General features: G+C 37.3%; 1 protein-coding gene across 1 annotated transcript in view; it reads right to left on the reverse strand.

Moving 5' to 3' along the window:
* Nucleotides 1-18680, reverse strand: part of LOC107086345 (myelin basic protein-like) — an 85732-nt gene extending 67052 nt beyond the window's left edge. The window contains exon 1 of the mRNA XM_015377216.1: nt 18434-18680. The gene's annotated coding sequence lies outside the window, so the exon portion shown is untranslated. The remainder of the gene's footprint in view (nt 1-18433) is intronic.
* Nucleotides 18681-19997: the final 1317 nt, after the last annotated feature.

A 19997-nucleotide genomic window follows, 5' to 3' on the forward strand; every position in this document is an offset into this window, starting at 1 on the left:
TTAGTGAGAAATTTCTTAGGCGGAGAGGCCATTTTGGCACATTTATCCATAAATGTCACCAAACTGTGCCAAATATGTTTTTTACATCAATACTGGGGGTTTGGTAAAATTACGAGGTCATGTAGCAGCTGGACCCACCGGTGGGTCCGTAGGGTTCAAGGGGTTAAAAAAGTAAGTGTGTATTGTCATTTTTAATGACATGTGATGTGATATCCAGTCATATTTTTTGGATGTTTAAGCTATCAAAGTGAAATGACAAGGAGCATTTTGTGCCCCAAGTTCTTAGATAATTATATTAAAGGAAAACTCCGGTTAGCAAGGAATAATGAATGGATCATTATCTATACCTAAAACTACTACGACACGGTGATTTAATACATTTGGAGTTAATCAGTAAAAAAACTAAAAATAATAATTTTCATCACGATCACTGAGTCTGGCAGCAGCCATTTATGCCAAAATATACTAACACTTCACTCCTGACGTCTTCCAGCAGTGGCATCATGGTGCGGTAAGCCAAGCGCTATTCAGTGGGAACTATTATACACGCCTACAATGAACAACAATTATTTTACATTTCAAGAGAACTTCACCATTGAAGTTTGCGAGAGCTATAGTTAAACTGACAATGCCCACGTGCATGACAGTTCAATTTTGCAATACATTGGGTGAAAGTGAAAAAACAAATTTGTTAATTCACCTTTCCAATTCATGATCCATGAATTGTCGTTGGATTGTCAACTTGAAGAGGGAGGATTTACCATTGAACTTCTAGCCATAGAAAAAACACGTAACAAGAAGCCAACATTTCAAAGAAGAATGTTTTCAAGATGACTTGGATAATAGCGCGTTGTGACAAACACCAGATAGAGCTTTGGGACTTGCTCAACAGCCGATAACACACAGTGACGTCACAAACCGCTAGGTGGCAGTAGTGTTCTTTGACATACATGGATGTCTCCAGTAAAGCACATTCAAATGAAAATTACTCCTAATTAAAAACACTTAGCATTTATTTAACAGTATGTAATAATTTTATATTTAAAGAACATGACCAGACTTTTCGGTTAAATAATTAGACAGAAGGTCAGGCTGCCAGTTGCATTTCTCTATTAGTTCATAAAGGTAAGGTGGAATGAGAATAAATTGTTGTATTACTAGGTCATTACCATTATTATTTTTCATAATTGATGCGTAGCAGTGGTAATAGCAAAGCATTATTTTCTATGGGACTTTGCGTTCTCAACACATTGAAAGAAAGGCAGATATGCAACAGTGTGCCACGTGGCACCAGTTGCTATGATGTAAGACCACGGTTAAATAATGCCATGAATCCAGCATCTTCTGCCACAACTTTTGGAACATAGGAAGGCACAATCATACTTCAGAAAAAAACACAAACAATAATATTCAATGTAAATATGCTATCAGTTCATGACCTTAGAGGTAGCTTATGAATAACACCCTCTTTGAAAACAAACATGGCTGTCTACTCATTGCAATTTCTTAAAAACACACTAAAATGTAATCGGTACTTTAAAACCGTCAATAAAAAAAGAAAAGAAAAAGTATTGTTAAAATAAAAAACAAATATAAAAATGGTTTACCACCCCATGCCACAGTTGCTACTGATGCTGCCAGTTTCACAGCCTCACTTTAAATCTCTTGCATATCACTGCGTAAACACACACAGTAAATCTCTTATGTGCAGGAGAATTTACACCGTTCTCCCAGAATCTCACATCTAGGGTCTATAACCACAGCAAACATTTGATTTGATAAAGCTCCTTCACAGCATATCACTGCAGAACACGCAGGCAAACCCAGTTATCTGTCTGGAACACGTGACATGACCCTGTCTGCCATTGTGTGGTTCTTTTGTTTAGCTCGAGGTTTGCTCCTATGCCCTTCAAACAACAGCTTATTTTAACCCTCTAACTGCCTGCAGTTACAGCACCATGTTAAGAGGTACTGTGTGGTTACGTAAGAAGAACGGAGCATGTTTGTATGCATGTCTGCAGAAGAAAGGGAATGAAAAGGAGCAAAGAGAGGAAAATAATCTACATTTGTATACAAACACCCTTCAATCTGCGAGTAAAACTGTTAATATCTTATACGAAGATATGAAGCCAAAGGTCAATATCTGGTAAAAAGGAGGACGATACTGTATAAAACATCAACTGGTACTGATTAGTTTTGATTGTTTGATTGCTTTTTTATGTAGCTGCATTTAGATTTTTTGATTGATTATAAAGTAAATAAGAATTTATGTATTTTGACAGTTGCAGAGATCAACCACATGTTTCTTTTGTTTTTATTCTCCCCAAAAAGGTTCTGGCATAATTCCTCCTGGATGCTAGGTTTTTCCATCTAATCAGAAATGGAAGAGCTCCATCAGTTATTGTTGGATCCATACTTTTGTATGGATACAACTTACAATGAACTCGATTTGAGGATCATATTAATGAATATACTATTTTGTAGGGGTGTCAACAATAATCGATTCAGCGATGCATTGCAATGCGGGGCATGCATGATTCAGCATCGATGCGGCAACGTGCCATAATCGATTATGTCACTGTTTATTTTCTGGCCTCGAATTGACAAGTTGTGAAGTTTCAATTACTTCCGGGGGCATACCAACAACAATCAAGATGGCTGAGGTGGAGGGAGATGACCGCAATAGACGGGTAGGCCTAATTAAAAATGCACCAAAAGCTTGGAAAGCGGATATCTGGGCACATTTCGGTTTACGAAGTCAATGGGATTTTGATGCATCGCAATGCATCGTAGAATTGAATTGAATCGAATTGAATCGTTACCTGGTGAATCGTAATCGAATCGAATCGTGAGGGCAGTGACAATGCACACCCCTACTATTTTGTGCAATGCTTCACTGCTAGTAGCAGTGTTTCCACCAAACAAAAATTTGAATTTTAAGAGAACTTCTTAAAGGTCGAAAAAAGGAAATGTTGTGTTTACATTTGGTTTAAAACAATTTAAACAAGCACCACAAAGCGCAATGTCCATCATATGTCGTCGTTCACATTTTATTGCTATGCATGGATTTTTGATACAAGAAGTAGAGACTACAATCTAGCAATGATCACACAATTAATAAATGTGTTGCTATCTGGCAAATTTTTATTACGTTACCACGTTAGCTAGTAATGAGGAAGTTGTTTCCAGCCATGTTTGTGAGCATAGTAGGACCATGTGAGGCAAAAGTGTAGTAAAAGTGTTTCAATCTCTCATTTTGCACAATAACCATTTTTCAAAAAACTCAGAAAAACACCTGAAGCACTCAATAATTATATTTTTTTGTGAATTTGAGGAAGTTTTTTTTCACATTTTTGCCATTTCCATTGAGCTTCTCTGATGCAATGCACTTTAGAAAAAGATGATACATACTGTATGACCAAACATTAAAGTGTAAACATGCTTACATGTGAACATTTATGCAGTGTGGATTACAGAAAAAACATTCCTAAACCCACATTTTTTTCTTGAAGTTGCACATTAGACAACATCTGCATGGTTCACAACCATCCTACTCTGGAAAAGTTAGAAAACAGAGATTACATCCATGTTAATTGGGGTACTTAATTTTTAATTTGCCTTAGAATTTCTGGTTTGCTCTTTTAGTAGACAAAAAAAAATTGGGTAAATAAATTAAAATGTTTATTTGACCAGACAAATTTATTTTAAGAGTGTATCTAAAAAATACTTTTATCCAAGGCATAAAACAAAAATACTCTGCACCTCCTATAGTCTAAGAAAAATGTATATTCTGCTCCCTTGGGTGGATTTTGCCCAAAGAAGGCACAAGTTTGTTTCACAAGTAGCTAATCAAAGGCACCAATGTGACTTTTCCAGCTTAGAGAACAGCGAGTACTAATGAAACGGAGCTTATCTACACTGCAAAAAAAAAAGGCCCTCCTTGCATTCTAACAATGTTTCAATGAGTTATTGATCTGCAATGTTTTATCACTGAAGTGGAATCCTTAATAAATTGGAAAGTAATTAATATTTAATGCTGTCTTATATTTCATGTGCAAGAAATAGTAAATAGAACACATTTCAAGCTAAACCGTTGGTCAACAACCTGTAAAACAACTAAATTCGTCTATTTACTCATCGGTCACTGCATCATAAATTGTGACGTACTGGCATAGTTTACATAAAACTTAGTAAACTGGTTAGTTTTTAGACAGTGTGCTTAAAACTGCATTCTAACACTAAACTCCTTTCTCTAGTAGGAGTAACCCAGTATGACACAGTATGATAAATTGTATGTATTTACTTATTTATTCATTTAGATGTTACTCCTTCAGGATCCAAAGTAATTTCCAGGGATAGTTTGTTTCCCACTGCTATTCCACAGCTGGAGCCACGGCCAAATCAGACGATCATCCCATAGCACTGCCTTGTTAGGTAGGTAAGAGTTTTTGGACTGAAATAAATACGAAGCTTTGTGGTGAGAAGATGACAAACATTTTTTAGTAGTTGAATAATCACAGCATTTCATTTCAGTCAGCTCTATGCTTATTCTCGATTATACTTGATGATGTACTGATTTCGGGTTTAAACAGACAGTGCAGCTAAAGCTCTATCTATTCTATATCTATTAAGTTTCAGTCTATAAAGATCTATAGATTTTCACAAACCTTATCTAAGCTAAAAGTGGTTTTATAGAGGTTAACCACAAAAAAGTGGATAAATTACGTGTTTAAATCGTCAGAAGCTCATTTAAAGTCCAACCCAGGACATATTTTTGCAAAGTTTGGATTGGCAGTCAGTGGTTTTTAGACCGTAAACACAGTGAAAATCTGGAATGTATGTACTCCAGAGCTTTTATTGCATTCTGAACTCAACTATTAGGGTGGGCAAAGATATTCTTCCCTGAATGGCAGCAATAACCCCACAGGAGAGGGAATTGCTGTGTCAAGAGACATCTACATGAACTAGACACACACATTTCAAGCTCACAGAGTCATAATACGGCGGTTGAGAACAACACCTCAACAAAGTGAAATGCTGATCACAGAGACAAACACACTTCAGGTTAATATTAAATCTTAGTGTTCTTGTTCCTTACACGTCTAGTTAGTTTCATTTTGAACCATTTGCACTAACATGGAATAAACAGTTTGTAATAGTTGCATTTATTTTCAAGTTAAAAAGCTTTAACTGTGTTTTAGAGTAATAGTGAGTAAGACTGATCTTGCCAGGTTAAAGAGTTGGGGAGATATGCTGCTCATAGCTTGTTAGACATTGTTAAAAAGAATTATCTTTATAAGAGCCATGGGGTCCTCCTTTCTAACTCAGTGCTTTGACTTCAAATGATGCATTTTCTTTAGCTGAGACATTTCAGGACAAATGCATTTGTCTTTTTTATAAGCAAGGAGTTGTTGAAGGAGTGAATTACTCTATGCTCCATACAGCCAAAGAAAAATGCCTGTCACTCCAAGACTCTGTTGAACTTCCCAATAACTGTATTTTATCCAAAGGAATGGTGCAATGGAACATGTAAGAGGTTATGAAATTTATACCTCAATATAAGTGACCAGAGAATGCTTACAAAAGCTGCTAAAAGAAAAAATAAAACAAAATAATGAAAACTTTGTAACTTAGTAGTGGAAATAATTGCATAATTACTAGGGGTGTGGGAAATAATCGTTTTGGCGATATATCGTGATATTCGGCTGCCCAATATAATATCGATCTTTCACTTCTTAGTATCGATTTAAAAAAAAATAAAAAATGGTTACATTTGGTGCAGCACCAAATCTGTACTTGAGGAAGTCACAGTGGAAGAAAACCCCAAACAACATGGATAATAATACCTAATCAATATTTTCTGATGAAAATAAACAGCACTTGATGTTTTATCTCATCATTTGTTTTTGATAGCTGGGGAAAATATGGCAATATATAGTGATACTGCAATATCGTGATAATATCGTATCGTGACCCAAGTATCGCGACATGTATCGAATCGCAACACTCATGCCAATACTCACCTCTAATAATTACGTTAACATTCAGGAAAGTCATTATGAAATAATATTTTCATTTTGTTCAAAAAGAGGAATAATTCAAAGTGCCGCTTGCAACTGTGGTAAACTCCTATTTGATGTCTTTAGGTGGATATGAGTAGATGTCAAGTATCAGGGTAAAAAATATGCAATATTCCCCATGTATACAGAAGAATCATGCGGCACTTCTTCCCTTTCCCTACCTGCTGCTCCACACAGATGGTCAGCTGACTGAAACACGGCTAAAACATCTTTCCTTTGTTGAAATTATGGCAGATCACTTTCCAGTACTGTCCAGCCATCTAATTAGCCAGCTAACAAAAAGCAGTAACAACGGTTGACCTTAAGGGTGTGCAAAATAATCGTCATGACGATGCATCGCGATTCTAATTTTTGTGATCTACTGCATCGATTCTTGAAGGCAGTTGCTTTCAGTTATGCATCAATTGAAGACACAATCCAGATCATAAACAGCCAATCAGCCACTGGCAATGGCTGTATCTTTTTCTTACAATGTTCAGTGAAAATATCGCAATGCATTGCAATATTTCAAGTATCATGATGCATCGTGATAGAATCGCATCGCGGCATGTGAATCGTGATTCGAATCGAATCATGACTTCTTTGCCAATACCCACCCCTAGTTGACCTACTGAGTAATAAGTACTTCTAATGCATCTATATTATCAACTGTATTTTCCTTTCAACCTTTGCATGAAAAAATATATTTATATTAAATAACATAAAAGTTATGATAAAATAATGCAATGCTATTTTAGCAGCAGTCAGAAAAATTGATGTATGTCTGCTTTGAATAGCCATCAAGGTTTCTTGATCTTCCAAGGTTCCATAATACCTTAAAATTTTAAACCATTGCGAGAATCTTGTATCACCCTAGGCCTACCTTAACTTCTGTTGTCTTTTGCTAATGAGCAGCATGTCTGTCTCTGAGTAAAAAAAAACAAATTCTAGACAAGAATGTCTTTAAAAATGATCTTAGGCACTACAGGTTGTAAAAAGATAGCTTTAAATAGCTTCACTTTAAAAGAAAAACAAAAATGAAAGACAAGCATCCAAGAGCAGCCAAACTAGATCTTCAGAAAAGCTATTATGGCTACTGTTTAATTAAAGACAAGATTGTCTAGTGGATGCAATCCAAAGCATTTAAATAGTCTGAGGGTTTATGGCTCTTCGCCATTGTCTTCCCAAAGCCACAACGATACTCACAACAAATAACAACATTTACTGAAGGCTTGAACAAAGCCATGATTACATACAAGTTAGGATAAGCAGCTAGCTACAGAACGTAAGAAAAACGGCAACCAATAGAACATTTAGCCTAGTTACTGTCTTTTTGATATTTCTATAGACACCAAATTCAAACCAGATGTCAGCATCAGCCCAAGTAATTCAAACCTGCAAAGAAAAAAAATGAATCAAAATGTAAATATATGAGAAAAGAGGATGGAATGAGATAGGGAATAAGTAATACTTTGTGGAAAGCTTATATTTGTTAATGACAACTAAATGGCAAGTATCAGCACTTTATAAATCTATTTTTCTTGTGAATAGCTTAGTAAGTGTGTCTCCCTCCTCTCTTTATAGTTTTTATGTTTTTCTTTCTTTTATAACTTAATAAAAAAAAAAATCTTGAAATATGTTTTTTTTCATAACATGACATGTTTTCCCTAAGAGTAAAGTTTTATTAAGCTCCTTAAGTGCAAAAAATTTTCTTTTTGACTGTAAAGGTTGCAGACTGCTGGCCCAGATCATGAGGTCAGCATCTGTAAACTTTGGACTGATGTGAGGAGCACTGTGTGGGTTAGCTAGTATGCATCTAGTATTTTATTGCCTCATGTAAATCTTCTATAGTAAACTAGTCTTTAACATTCCTTTTCTGCAGCAGAGTAAACTTGGCGTAGAAAGAGGTGTTGGAGTTGATTTTATCTCCTATTCTTTCCATGTAAAAAAAGCAAACAGTTCCTGCTAACTGCACAACTTTTAAAGCTCTCTGTGCAGATATGCATCTTAAGACAAACTATAACCAGTTATTATTTTTTGCCATTAGTTAACCATTGATCCTATGAAATTGATTTTAGCTGGTTTCTTTCTTCTTCAATGTCTTTTTTTATATCATTTTCTCCTTGTATTCAACATTCCCCTCGTTGTTCAAAAATTTTACCCACAGATTAATTTGTTAATTAGCTGCTACTTCTGATATTCTCTTTTAAATTTTTTGCATGTGTAGATTTAATTTTAACTATCATCATTAAACATATCATAAATCTCATCGACTTTATACTGAAATCTGCATATTTTGAAGGGGTGGAACGATTCACAAAATCCACGGTTTGGTTCGGTTCACGGTTTCGTGGTCACGGTTTTCGGTTCGGTTCGGTATATGTTGATTGTTAGCCTGACATGTTTGTCATGTTGCTGTTAGCATAAACAAAATGTGTTGCACAATGCTTGCACACTGTTGCACTTTTATCCACAACTTTCTTCCCGCAGTCATCGTAGGTCACTCTAAATGCAAAGTGGTCCCATACAGCAGATCTATAAAGTGCTGCTGGCGCGTCTTCCAACTCCTGTTCTTTCCCACTCGCCATACCCACACAATTCTCCACAACAACTGATTTTTTTCTGCTACACCCGGCTACGCTGCTTCGCTTCTTCTTCTTCTTGTTTACTACTGGTGGTTGGCTTTGGGCGCAGTACCGCCACCTTCTGCTCTGGAGTGTACATGCTTCGCATATGTGAAAAAGGAGCCGCGCATGAACCGAACGCAACACACGCGAACCGAACCGAGACAGTCAAACCGAACGGTACGGACGGTTTTCATAAACCGTTCCATCCCTAATATTTTGTATTTGGTTTAGTTACGACTCTGTTTTAAAATGCATGTCTTCCCATCCACAAACAAAAACAAAAAAGACGTAATCTGTCCTTTCACCCTCAGTCCTTCTGGCTTGGAACTCATAAGTAGAGATTTTTGTGTGAAGTAGAGAAATCTATAGAACTTTCCCTTCCTAACTGTGCACTGCTTGTCAGCTGGACAGCAGGAGCCTCCTACAATTTTCCCACCCTTTCAACTTGGAAATACATCCAGTAGGCCACCTATTATATTTATCAAAATAATGTAGTTTGACCCTAATGGCAACAAACAAAAGACAATTCCTCTTGTTCCTCATTTCTAGTCCTGGAATTTCTTAATCTCTAAACTGGCATCATGTTAAGGCCTGTTGCAATAAAAATGACCTCAATTAATCCCATGACAAAAATGAATCACATGATCATTTTAAATCAGACCCAATGGTTTTTGTTTGAATGCCTGTTTGTTTTCCTAGCATCTACCTCTCTTTCTACTAAAGAGTCTGGGTGACAAAAGGTTTCCCTCAGGTGCATTGATGTCCACTCATCTTTCCCCTGATTGTTTCTCTATCCTATCGAATGTATCACGAGAGCCTCGTGACTGAGGAGTAGCAAGCCAGAGAAACAGTAGCGATTTAGACATACAGATATGGAATAGGTTTCAAAACGGAACGTGACAGCTGCAGCATGGGAGTGCTTTGGATTCACACTGAATTATATTATTATTGTTTAGCACAATCATATCTAGGACAATTTATCTTTCAGTTAAATCTGTTATTATGACATCATGTTTATTAGGAAATATCCACGTCTTGAATGTCAAAAATGTATGTTTATTGGTGCAAACAAGTGCTACCATAACTACTTTTTCAAGACTTACTTTTTACGTGTTGAGTGAAAGATTTAGGCGGAAATGCAGGCCTATATNCTAGCATCTACCTCTCTTTCTACTAAAGAGTCTGGGTGACAAAAGGTTTCCCTCAGGTGCATTGATGTCCACTCATCTTTCCCCTGATTGTTTCTTTATCCTATCGAATGTATCATGAGAGCCTCGTGACTGAGGAGTAGCAAGCCAGAGAAACAGTAGCGATTTAGACATACAGATATGGAATAGGTTTCAAAACGGAACGTGACAGCTGCAGCATGGGAGTGCTTTGGATTCACACTGAATTATATTATTATTGTTTAGCACAATCATATCTAGGACAATTTATCTTTCAGTTAAATCTGTTATTATGACATCATGTTTATTAGGAAATATCCACGTCTTGAACGTCAAAAATGTATGTTTATTGGTGCAAACAAGTGCTACCATAACTACTTTTTCAAGACTTACTTTTTACGTGTTGAGTGAAAGATTTAGGCGGAAATGCAGGCCTATATGAAGAATATGGTAGACAATAGAACACCATGCCAATAATGCCACTGAGTGGCCGTTTCTCAATTCACAAGAACTTGAGTACGGACTCATATTCTCTCTAAGTATATTCTTGACAAGAACACAGGAAAGTATGGATTCGAGGAGAACGGGAGCATGCAGCATAGATAAGGGTCCATTGGAACAGAATTGTACTTGTGACGTCACCACAAGCTCAGCTCGTCTGGAGCTGCATTTTACCTGCTGTTATCAATAGTCTCTAGATAATAATAGATTAATACTTTTTTCATTTAGTTGGTGAATAATAATGAACACAGATAAACACAAATCAAATAAAAATGTTGCCAATGAAAATAAAAAACTCGCCATCAGAGCCAGCAGTCCATCCCACACGGCTATACAGACAGACGGCTGCTGCAGACGGGGTAACGTTAGCCCTGGCTGCGATTACCCTTGGAGGTCCGTTGGTTGCCACGGTCCTCTCAACATTGAAGCTTTTTTTTTTTTTTTACGCACTAAATCTTTACATGGGCCATATAGTGAAGCTTTAAAGTATAAAGTTCTCACCTCAAATGATCTTAAAACGTACTTTTATAGAACAACGACAACAGAAAAGAGATCTTTCAACTTAACGCTCTGAGCTCTGTGAGCGCTCCCCTGTAAGCTGCTGCTGCTGTGATTCATGCTGGGACAGCTGTCAATTTCAAGAACGGTCCAGTCTGCTGTGATGCATAGGAGGGAGGGGCAAGAACAACATCCGGGGAGTGTGTCCGTTCTCGGCCTTGCGTTCTTGTGAATTGGAACAGTACTAAGACTGAGGCTGATGATGTTTCACAAGCACATGAGAACGCACCAGTACACTTACTGAGAATCTGCCCCTGTCTCATCAACTACTACTTCCAGACTTATCATGCCAGCGTCACTTAATCATCATGACCATCACTTCTCCTCTTGGGCAACAGCAGTAGTCTGGTCCTAGTTATATACAATGAGTAAGTGAGGACAGTTGAACATGGGGCCAGGCTGCAGGATGAGCTTCCGTTTTGTCAGGTTTTGTACACTCAGGCGTGACTGTCTGGCTGAACTGCAGCCGTTCCTCCACACAGAGAAACAATGTTTGCCTGTGGGCTGAAGCTGTCAGTCTGAAACATTAAAGCTTCTTGCTCATTAAATATGAGACGATGAGCTTGGTGTCACAGTTGGATGGTCTTATCCAAATGAGTGACATTGACTTTTAGTGATTTAGCAGACTGTGACACTTTTAGGCTTATTCTTGCTCACAGTTGGATGTCTGCCTGAGAAATGTGACGGTACTGATGGATATAAGGCTGTTAATCTGCACACATTTTGCTCTGGGATATTTCTAAAGCAGCAAAACGGTTTCAGGGAACATACAGAGTGAACAAAAACCTTAAAGGTCCTATGCTCTCTATAGATATTGCTTTGTCATTTCAAACTGATGTTTGTTTTCATTTGTTACTCACCGGCTCACCTATAAGTTTGCTAATATAGCCAGGGGCCGGGGGTGCAAACTCAATTCGCTTCAGTGGAGATATAAGCACACATCTTTCTAAGCTTGCAAGCTAAAAAAAAAAAAAAAAGAGAGACAACTATGGCCTTTTGATTTAGATCTGGAGGAAAGTAAAGAAAATAATAATATCCTGATAGGGTCTTTTTGTTTTTTTGCTCCCTTGAGAGAGATGCTAACTCCCACAGTAAACAGTCCTGTTTCTGCCTCCCACACCACAATTATAGTTCAAGCTTTTCACACCTTTGATAAACACCATCAATGCGAAACAGCTCTTGATTGCACATCCATATTTTTGAGTTTGACATGTCATAAATGTAGACTGGGTACGGTCCACCGTTTCAACCAATTGAATTTTTTGAGAGATGCAGATCTGAGAATATAGAGACATTGGCTCTATTCACACCTGGTGATAAATGGGTCTTACTGTAATTAGGGCTTTACCATATAAATATTACAGTACAGTATGTACTGTAGTTTAAAAGTTGGGTTAATTTTCGGTTCACTTTAATCAAAGACTTGTTGAATGCTGCAGGAAGCTTGATTTTTTACTATAGCTAATTTTCTCAAGATCATATTAAGCTTGAGTTAATTTTAGTTTGCCATTTCAATTAAGTATGGAAAAAAAAGAGCTTCCTACAACCTTTACTGCTGTTGGAAAATATGCAACAAAGTTTTGGTTAGCTTATCTTTCTTTCAAAATAGCTGTGTTTACCAAGAGCTGGGACTCCTCTCTGTTATGTTTCTGTGTCACTTGCACGGCACACCTATTTCTGCACATAAACACTCTACATGTGTTAAGGTAGAAAGATAAGGTTGTGTTTGTTTGTTGCATGTGCGTAACCCAACTGCCAGCTCTGTAGCGGATGCTTTCTGAATCAATGTACCGTTATGCTCCTATTCCTGAGTGATTAGGTTATAAGATCTGCTTTACAGACAAACAAACACTGTACATCAAAGAGTTTGCTAACAGCTGAGAAACGAACAGGGCATTAAGAGTCGACTGATGTTTCTCTAGCATCCCACAGACACATATAGTCACTCCTTTCAGGCACTCCTATTCAGAAATCAACATGACTGACATTCACCAGGTAAACATTTCAAGGAGATTCAACTGGGTTGCATTTTATTTTTTTCATGAGAACATTAATGTTGCTGAGAAAGCAGGATAAAGTGGGACTTTAGTACGCAGGGATTTAACCTGTACAACGGCCCTGCAGTAAAAACAGATCGTCTTTAGATATTGTTTGATGTTAAATTCACAAGGCACTTCAAATATAGTGAATATGTCTAAATTACTTAATGTTGTGGTGACCTTGGTAGGTTCAGTCATGTCTTTCTTTTTTTTCCGTCTGCAGAGAAAAAAATCTTAAAAGTATTCCAGATAGCCTTCTAACTACTGTATATTAGTTGTCGGCAGTCCTGACTTCTTTTGCATCCTGCTTGTTTAATTTTTACTTTAAAGTAAGATTTAGAAAAGGCTGCTGCTTGAGGAGTCAGGTTATGTTGATTTTTAAAGGAATAGTACACCCAAAACATGATTAGCCTTCATTTTCTACTCACCCCCATGCTGAACAACACTCTGGAGTACTTTTTTGATATCTCAAATGCATCTGGAGATCTGGGAGGCTTCTTGCTGTCTGCTGACATTCAAATAATGGAGGTCTATTGTGCCCGAGACAGAAAGGTCCATAAAAGTCCACAAAAACGTGTCAATATTCCTCCATACTGCTCGTCCAATGTATTCCAAGTGTCCTGAGTGGGTAGCATCCAGAATTTACTCGAAACGAAGTCATTTCGAATGTTTTTAGAGCATAAACAGTAGTGTATAGGATTTCCTGAAAGCGCGCACATGCGCGTTCACGACGCTACGGAAGCCGGCAGACCAAACCAGATGAAAGTGCGCATTCAGCGTCTGCTCTGCCAATAATGCAAGCGTAGAAGAAGAAATGTGCTGTTTACCTGTGCAAAGAAAGAAACAACGAAAGAAAAATGTCTGAGGACTTCAGTGTTGAGGAAGAGCATGAGTTCTTTGCCGAGCTGAATGCGCTGGTTTGGTCTGCCGGCTTTCGTAGCGTCGTGAACGCGCATGTGCGCGCTTTCAGGAAGTCCTATACACTACTGTTTATGCTCTAAAAACATTCTAAATGACTTCGTTTCGAGTAAATTCTGGATGCTACCCACTGAGGATACTTGGAATACATTGGACGAGCAGTATGGAGGAATATTGACACGTTTTTGTGGACTTTTATGGACCTTTCTGTCTCGGGCACAATAGACCTCCATTATTTGAATGTCAGCAGACAGCAAGAAGCCTCCCAGATCTCCAGATGCATTTGAGATATCAAAAAAGTACTCCAGAGTGTTGTTCAGCATGGGGGTGAGTAGAAAATGAAGGCTAATCATGTTTTGGGTGTACTATTCCTTTAACCTTCAACATCCCTTGATTGATTGATTGACTTTGTTGATCTCACAGTGCAGAAAATGTATTCATTGCATCCGTTCAAATATTCAAAAAAGAAGAAGAAGGTGCAAAAGGAAGTAAAGGTGCATGGGGGTATATACAGCATATACAGTATGTCCACTTATCTGACAGCTAAAATCTCTCTTTTTTTGAGCAGGATCATACAAGGTTATTGCACAGGGTATTTACTGACAGACTGCCTTTAGACTAATGTGAATGCTTCATGTCCTGCTCTGATGGAAAACCTTTCACAATGCATCTTGAGTTCATTCACAAAAGATTTTAGTACCACCTGGATTTGCTCTAATTATGAATCGTTTTTTTTTAGCAATGTAGAGTTGTTGCAAAACACTTTTTCTTGAAATATGGATATTCAGTGCTCACCAAAGTTCCAACCCACACATTTCAGTGCACTTTATTGTTATTTTATTTTCTCCCCCCCAAAAGCAATTCAAGTCAGATCGGATGGATGGAGAGAGTTTGTGGACATCTATTTTCAGGTCTTCTCACAGAAAACCACATTTTTTAAAATCTGGGCTTTGTCTAGGCCTTCCTTACACACAAATGTGCTTTAATCTGAACTATTGAGTTATAGCTATGTTTTGAGGATCTTTTTTTTAACTAAAATGAGTTATTTTCTCCCTCTGAGAGACTGTATTTGCTGAAGAAGTCTCCAATAGAACACTGTCAACAAACATTACAAAATGGAAATTATGTTAGTTTTATTCAAAGAATAAATTACTTAAGTGAACTGTATTTAATATCTAGGGTACTCCTGGAAGCAACTGCTTGTATTTGCCTTTTATGTATAGATATCTGGGTAAAAAAGGGTAAATAACAAATAAAAAAAAGAAACCAGTTCATTTTTCCTTCTTTCATTCTCATTTAAAAATACTTTGTGTTGCACAATCACATAAAATTCCTCAAAATATACTGAAAACCCCAAAACAAACATATTACTTTACTTCAGGACATGAGGCAACTAGTGATAAGAAGAAGTGCCATCAGAGTGCCACACCCTGGGCAGATCTAAACCAGCACTCCTGTGATGGTGTGCAGGGGGAGTTGTTCAGGTAATGCAACTCAACCTGTCCGCCAAGAACAGGCGGAGACACGACGGGAAGTGAGAGAGAAGAGGAAGCGTGTGAGTCTGAGAGCAAGGAAGTGAACTAACCTCAGTTTATCACCTGTAAGCAGCAGATGTACCATGTGGATGTGGTGCACTTAGCAAACAGGGGCAAAGCGAATGTCTCCTCGCAAAGAGAAAAACTAACAGAACAAGGTTTGAGTACAGCCACGCTGCCGTCTCTGCGCTGCTCATAAGCACGAAGGAATGCCAAGTGAGACATGTGATTGTGTAAGCACAACTCTCGGCATTCTACCCGCTGGCTGAAGTAAATCCTGTGAAATTTAATGGAGAGCATTCCTGTGGCCTTCCCCACTCAGTTAGCTGTAGGCAAACTATAGGTCTCTCTTCAAACTATGCAAAGGTAAATCACAGCAAAGGCATGCCAATAGAATCTGCATAGAAACTGAAACCACCTAACGTTTAGCTCTCCTCGCATCTGAAAAGGAGAGAGTTAAATCTTTGGCTGGTTACATTCAGTTCTCCAGGATAACTTGTATGAAATTTCCCTGATAAAAGAAGTTCATAACAGCTGGCTTTATTAAAGCTGCAGCTCAACAAAGCACAGCTCATCATGTAAAACTGCATGCTTTAAAGCACGTGCAGAAAGCAGCAACAATAAGAGTAAACAGCTATGGCCCCTGGTGTTGTTTCTTTGTTTCATATGAATTTCCTTTCAATCTTGAACCTGTTTCTACACTGTTTCTAAAAAGTAGTACTTCTGTTTTTTTGTATTATAAAGTAACATGTGATGTTTGCTATAAAAAGTGGTGTGTGTTTAAAATTTAGAGTGATTTAATTGTTAGTGTGTCTGCTGGTTGAAGCACATCTCCCATGTACTTTGTTTCCCAGGAATGGGAAGCGAAACGTCTTCAAACTTGGAAACAAAGTCCTGTCGATAGTTTTTAAAAACTTTTTCAGTATGACTATGACCTGGATGACTGAGAATCTTCACCAGCATACTCCACTGTAAAACAACAGGCAAACATTTTCAAGAAAAGCAAAAAGAAATTCTGCATTCATCAACTAGATCAGGTCAGAGTCCAACAATTTTTCTTTTACATTCAGTATTTGGTTTGTTTTCAGTATATGCATCAGTACAATTAATTCCTAGACATCTTGTGAATGTATCTACCAACACTATCATTTTACCTGTCAGAGACAAGAAAGAAAAAAGAATAAATTTAGTTTAACAATTTGTTATTGGTAGGATTGACCTCAAAGAAATCAAAGAAACGCCTGATTGCTGCAATCTTTTGCATAAATAATTGACATTTTTGTTCTTTATAGTCAGTTTTGAATGCTAAGAATAATTAAATTTTAAGGTGTTATCAAGAGCTTTATGAATCAACTGGGGTCCCTTTTAACATATTGTGTGTTTGAAAAACAAATTACTTTTTGCTTAATTTGAAGTACATTTCCTCAGACTGAAAAAAAAAAGTATAAAGTAGCATGTTGAAACAAAAACGTCGATCCTAGTTTTTAGTTTTACAAATATAAAGGTTTAAAGCCCTAAGGTATTAATTCATACCGCATTCTGCGGGAAAAAACTCTGCATGACGTTTCAGAGTGATTTGAAATACACCACGCATACATGTAATCCTTTTAGAAAGTGGATTATGTTTAATATTATAGATATTTCTGTAACTGGATCATGGTCCATTAATGCTAGCAGCATACACATTTCTACTGGCAGTGTAAAATGTTTATTAAACGATTTGAGAGATTTATATCCTGCTATAAGGTTTTTATGCATGCTGAATTAAAAAAAAACAATTACAAAGAGAAAAAAAGCTGAAACCCACTGATTATTGATACCTTCAGTCACACTTTAAAAACAGGTTTTCCACAGTTGCCTCAATCTGACAACCAACAGATGGATTTAGATTTTATTTTTTCCATTTTCATCTATCTGGGAAACAAATGTATATACAAGAACATGTATATATATATATATATATATATATATATATAGAAGTGTCCCTATCTCTAAACAGAAGTATTTGGTTATAAATTTATACATATAATATTTATAACAAAATACTTCTGGTTAGAGATAGGGACACTTCTACATACCCAAAATAGTGCATTTAATTAGCATATTTTCAGAAATAAAACTGACACTGTCATTCTGCAATGTGCGTATTGTGTTTTGATAACAAATATAGACACTTTGGGCCAAAACTGATTACAACAAAACAGCAACATAAACGCCTGACCTACAAGCACCAGCCTTAGTTGAAATTATATCAAATTAAAAGGTTATTAACTTCACTGTATTATTTTTGCACCATTTCCTGCAAGATTAATACCCTCCATGATCCAACTCACAAAAATAAAAAACTCGGCCAACAAACAATCCTCTAACAAATCGTATCATCTTTAATATCGCCAGCATACTTCAGCTGATTGGTGTTCGACAGAGTCCAGGATCGTACACATTTCCGGTAAGAGTGAGTGAGGATTTCTCACAAATAAAGAGAAAATCTCCGATTATATTCATCTTCTAACAGTTTTATGGTAGCCGAATTAAAGAAACACTTAATTTACTTTCGAATTTTGTTTAAGTTTGAGCAACTACGTTGAAGCTCGACACCAAAGCCTAAATAAGCTCTATATTGAGAAATGAGTCAAGGGAGTTTGGAACAAGAGAGTGGAAACTGGAAGGGTTGGTGCGTGCGGTGGAAACGACACTCATAAGGCACATGACAGACCAGCGCAGTGACAGTTTGGTGTGCGAGATGCTTAAAGACACTTTGCCACATTTTAGAATCTGGAAAAACAACGGCTTAAAATAAAAAAAATAATATATTTTTTTTTTAAATCACGTTTCGCCGCACGTTTTTACGCGTCTCTTGCACCATTAAAAAACAAGTCGACGTGGATAACATGTTTACTATGGTTACACCACGTAAGCTGCAGTCATAAAGATGTAAATCTACAACCACATAGCAGGAATATACCCATGGCGTGTTTGCATGTGTTTTCCTCAACAGTGAATGTTTCCAGATTGTGTGCAACAACATACCCTTCTCCGGTTAGTCTGTGTCAAATACATCCACAGTTGAGTCTTGCACTGGATGTAACCAAAACTGTGTGTCTTCTTTCAGCAGTGGTTCATATAGGGGTTATTTATTATTATTTTAGATTAATATAAAGCGTCTTTTCCCCCCTCTTATTTGTTCGCGGTTAAAGCTTTAACCAAAGTGTCTCCGTTAGTTAAAAACAGAAAGAAAAACAGCGTCTCCGTGCTTCCTGATTGAAGTGAAGCGGTGATGATGATGTTTGCAAGGGGTGGGGCGGAATGCAGCGTTTAGTCCGCCAAGAAGCTCCACAAACACGTTGGCGCACGTCTGCGTCTGATTATTATGACTACAGCCGAGGTTCTATGTGCATAATTTCACAACACATTTTATGCATAATACATTTTTTTTAAAGAATCTTAAATAACAAGAGAACAAACAGCAGCACACTTTGTACTGTCAGCAGAACCCTAGAAAGCTCCACCAAGAAGTGTTACAAGTTGCACAATACTTCCACTTACTTTACGAGAAAATATATCAGACTGCATTTTTCCCACAGTAAATGCTGCCTAATGATAAAAAAAAAACATAAATATTGACAGGCTTTGGATTGATCTGGCAATGCCAGATCAATCCAAAGCCTGTCTGTATGCCAGACTGGCATACAGATGACAGTCAGTTTGGAGGAAGTTAAATTCTCTTTATTTAATTACCTCCAGTTCATAGGAATGTACCCTTAACCTAAAAGGCTCCATTCAAATCCAATAAGGGAACCAATCAACTTTATTCCATCTAGTGCCTTCTAGTGGAAATAACTTTTCCAGGTTTCATCATACTGCAACTTGTACCATGAATTTTATTGTTCCATCATGACAGATTAGTACGGGTGGTGAAACATTTACAAATGGTTTCTTTTATAGATAAAATGTGAAATGTTTTGCATGCATCAGCAGGACATCAAACAGCATTGTTAAATCTTGTCTAAAATTCATAATTGAATTGGTTTTGCACTTTAAGAGGGCCATACATCCCATGGCTGTTTAGGGTTATAGTCCTGCTGACTGATGAACCTTTAGCCTTGTTTTAAGCTGATAACAGGTTTTCATCATTTCAGTATTTTGCAATCGATCTCCCATTCATGTCTTGTAATCATCCCTGTATGCGAGGAAAATCATCCCCACAGCATAATGCCACCACCATGATATTGTGTTCAGATAAATAGTGCTTGTTTCTGTTGTCTCTATAGCCCAAAAAGCAGCTTCCCCCCCTTGTTAACTGTGTCCCCTACATGGCAAGAAAAGTGCAAATGTGAATGGCTGTCTTTCAACAATAGCTTTCTTGTTACAGCTCCCCTGCATAGGCTAAATTTTTAAAGACAAATGATGGCTAAAAATTATTTCCAGGTCCTCCAGGTCAGCGTTGGTACTGTAGCTTGAGAGTTCCTGCAGAAGCTACAGAGATCCACAGTTTAGACAGCAGAATCAAAATTGTCATGAACTCCCAATTCTGTATTTTTGTGAGTTTGGAAACAATAAAGGCGTTACTGAAATAAGGGGGGGGAAAGGATCT

Source organism: Cyprinodon variegatus, unplaced genomic scaffold (genome assembly GCF_000732505.1).
Source record: "Cyprinodon variegatus isolate N-32 unplaced genomic scaffold, C_variegatus-1.0 Scaffold149, whole genome shotgun sequence".
Classification (NCBI taxonomy): domain Eukaryota; kingdom Metazoa; phylum Chordata; class Actinopteri; order Cyprinodontiformes; family Cyprinodontidae; genus Cyprinodon; species Cyprinodon variegatus.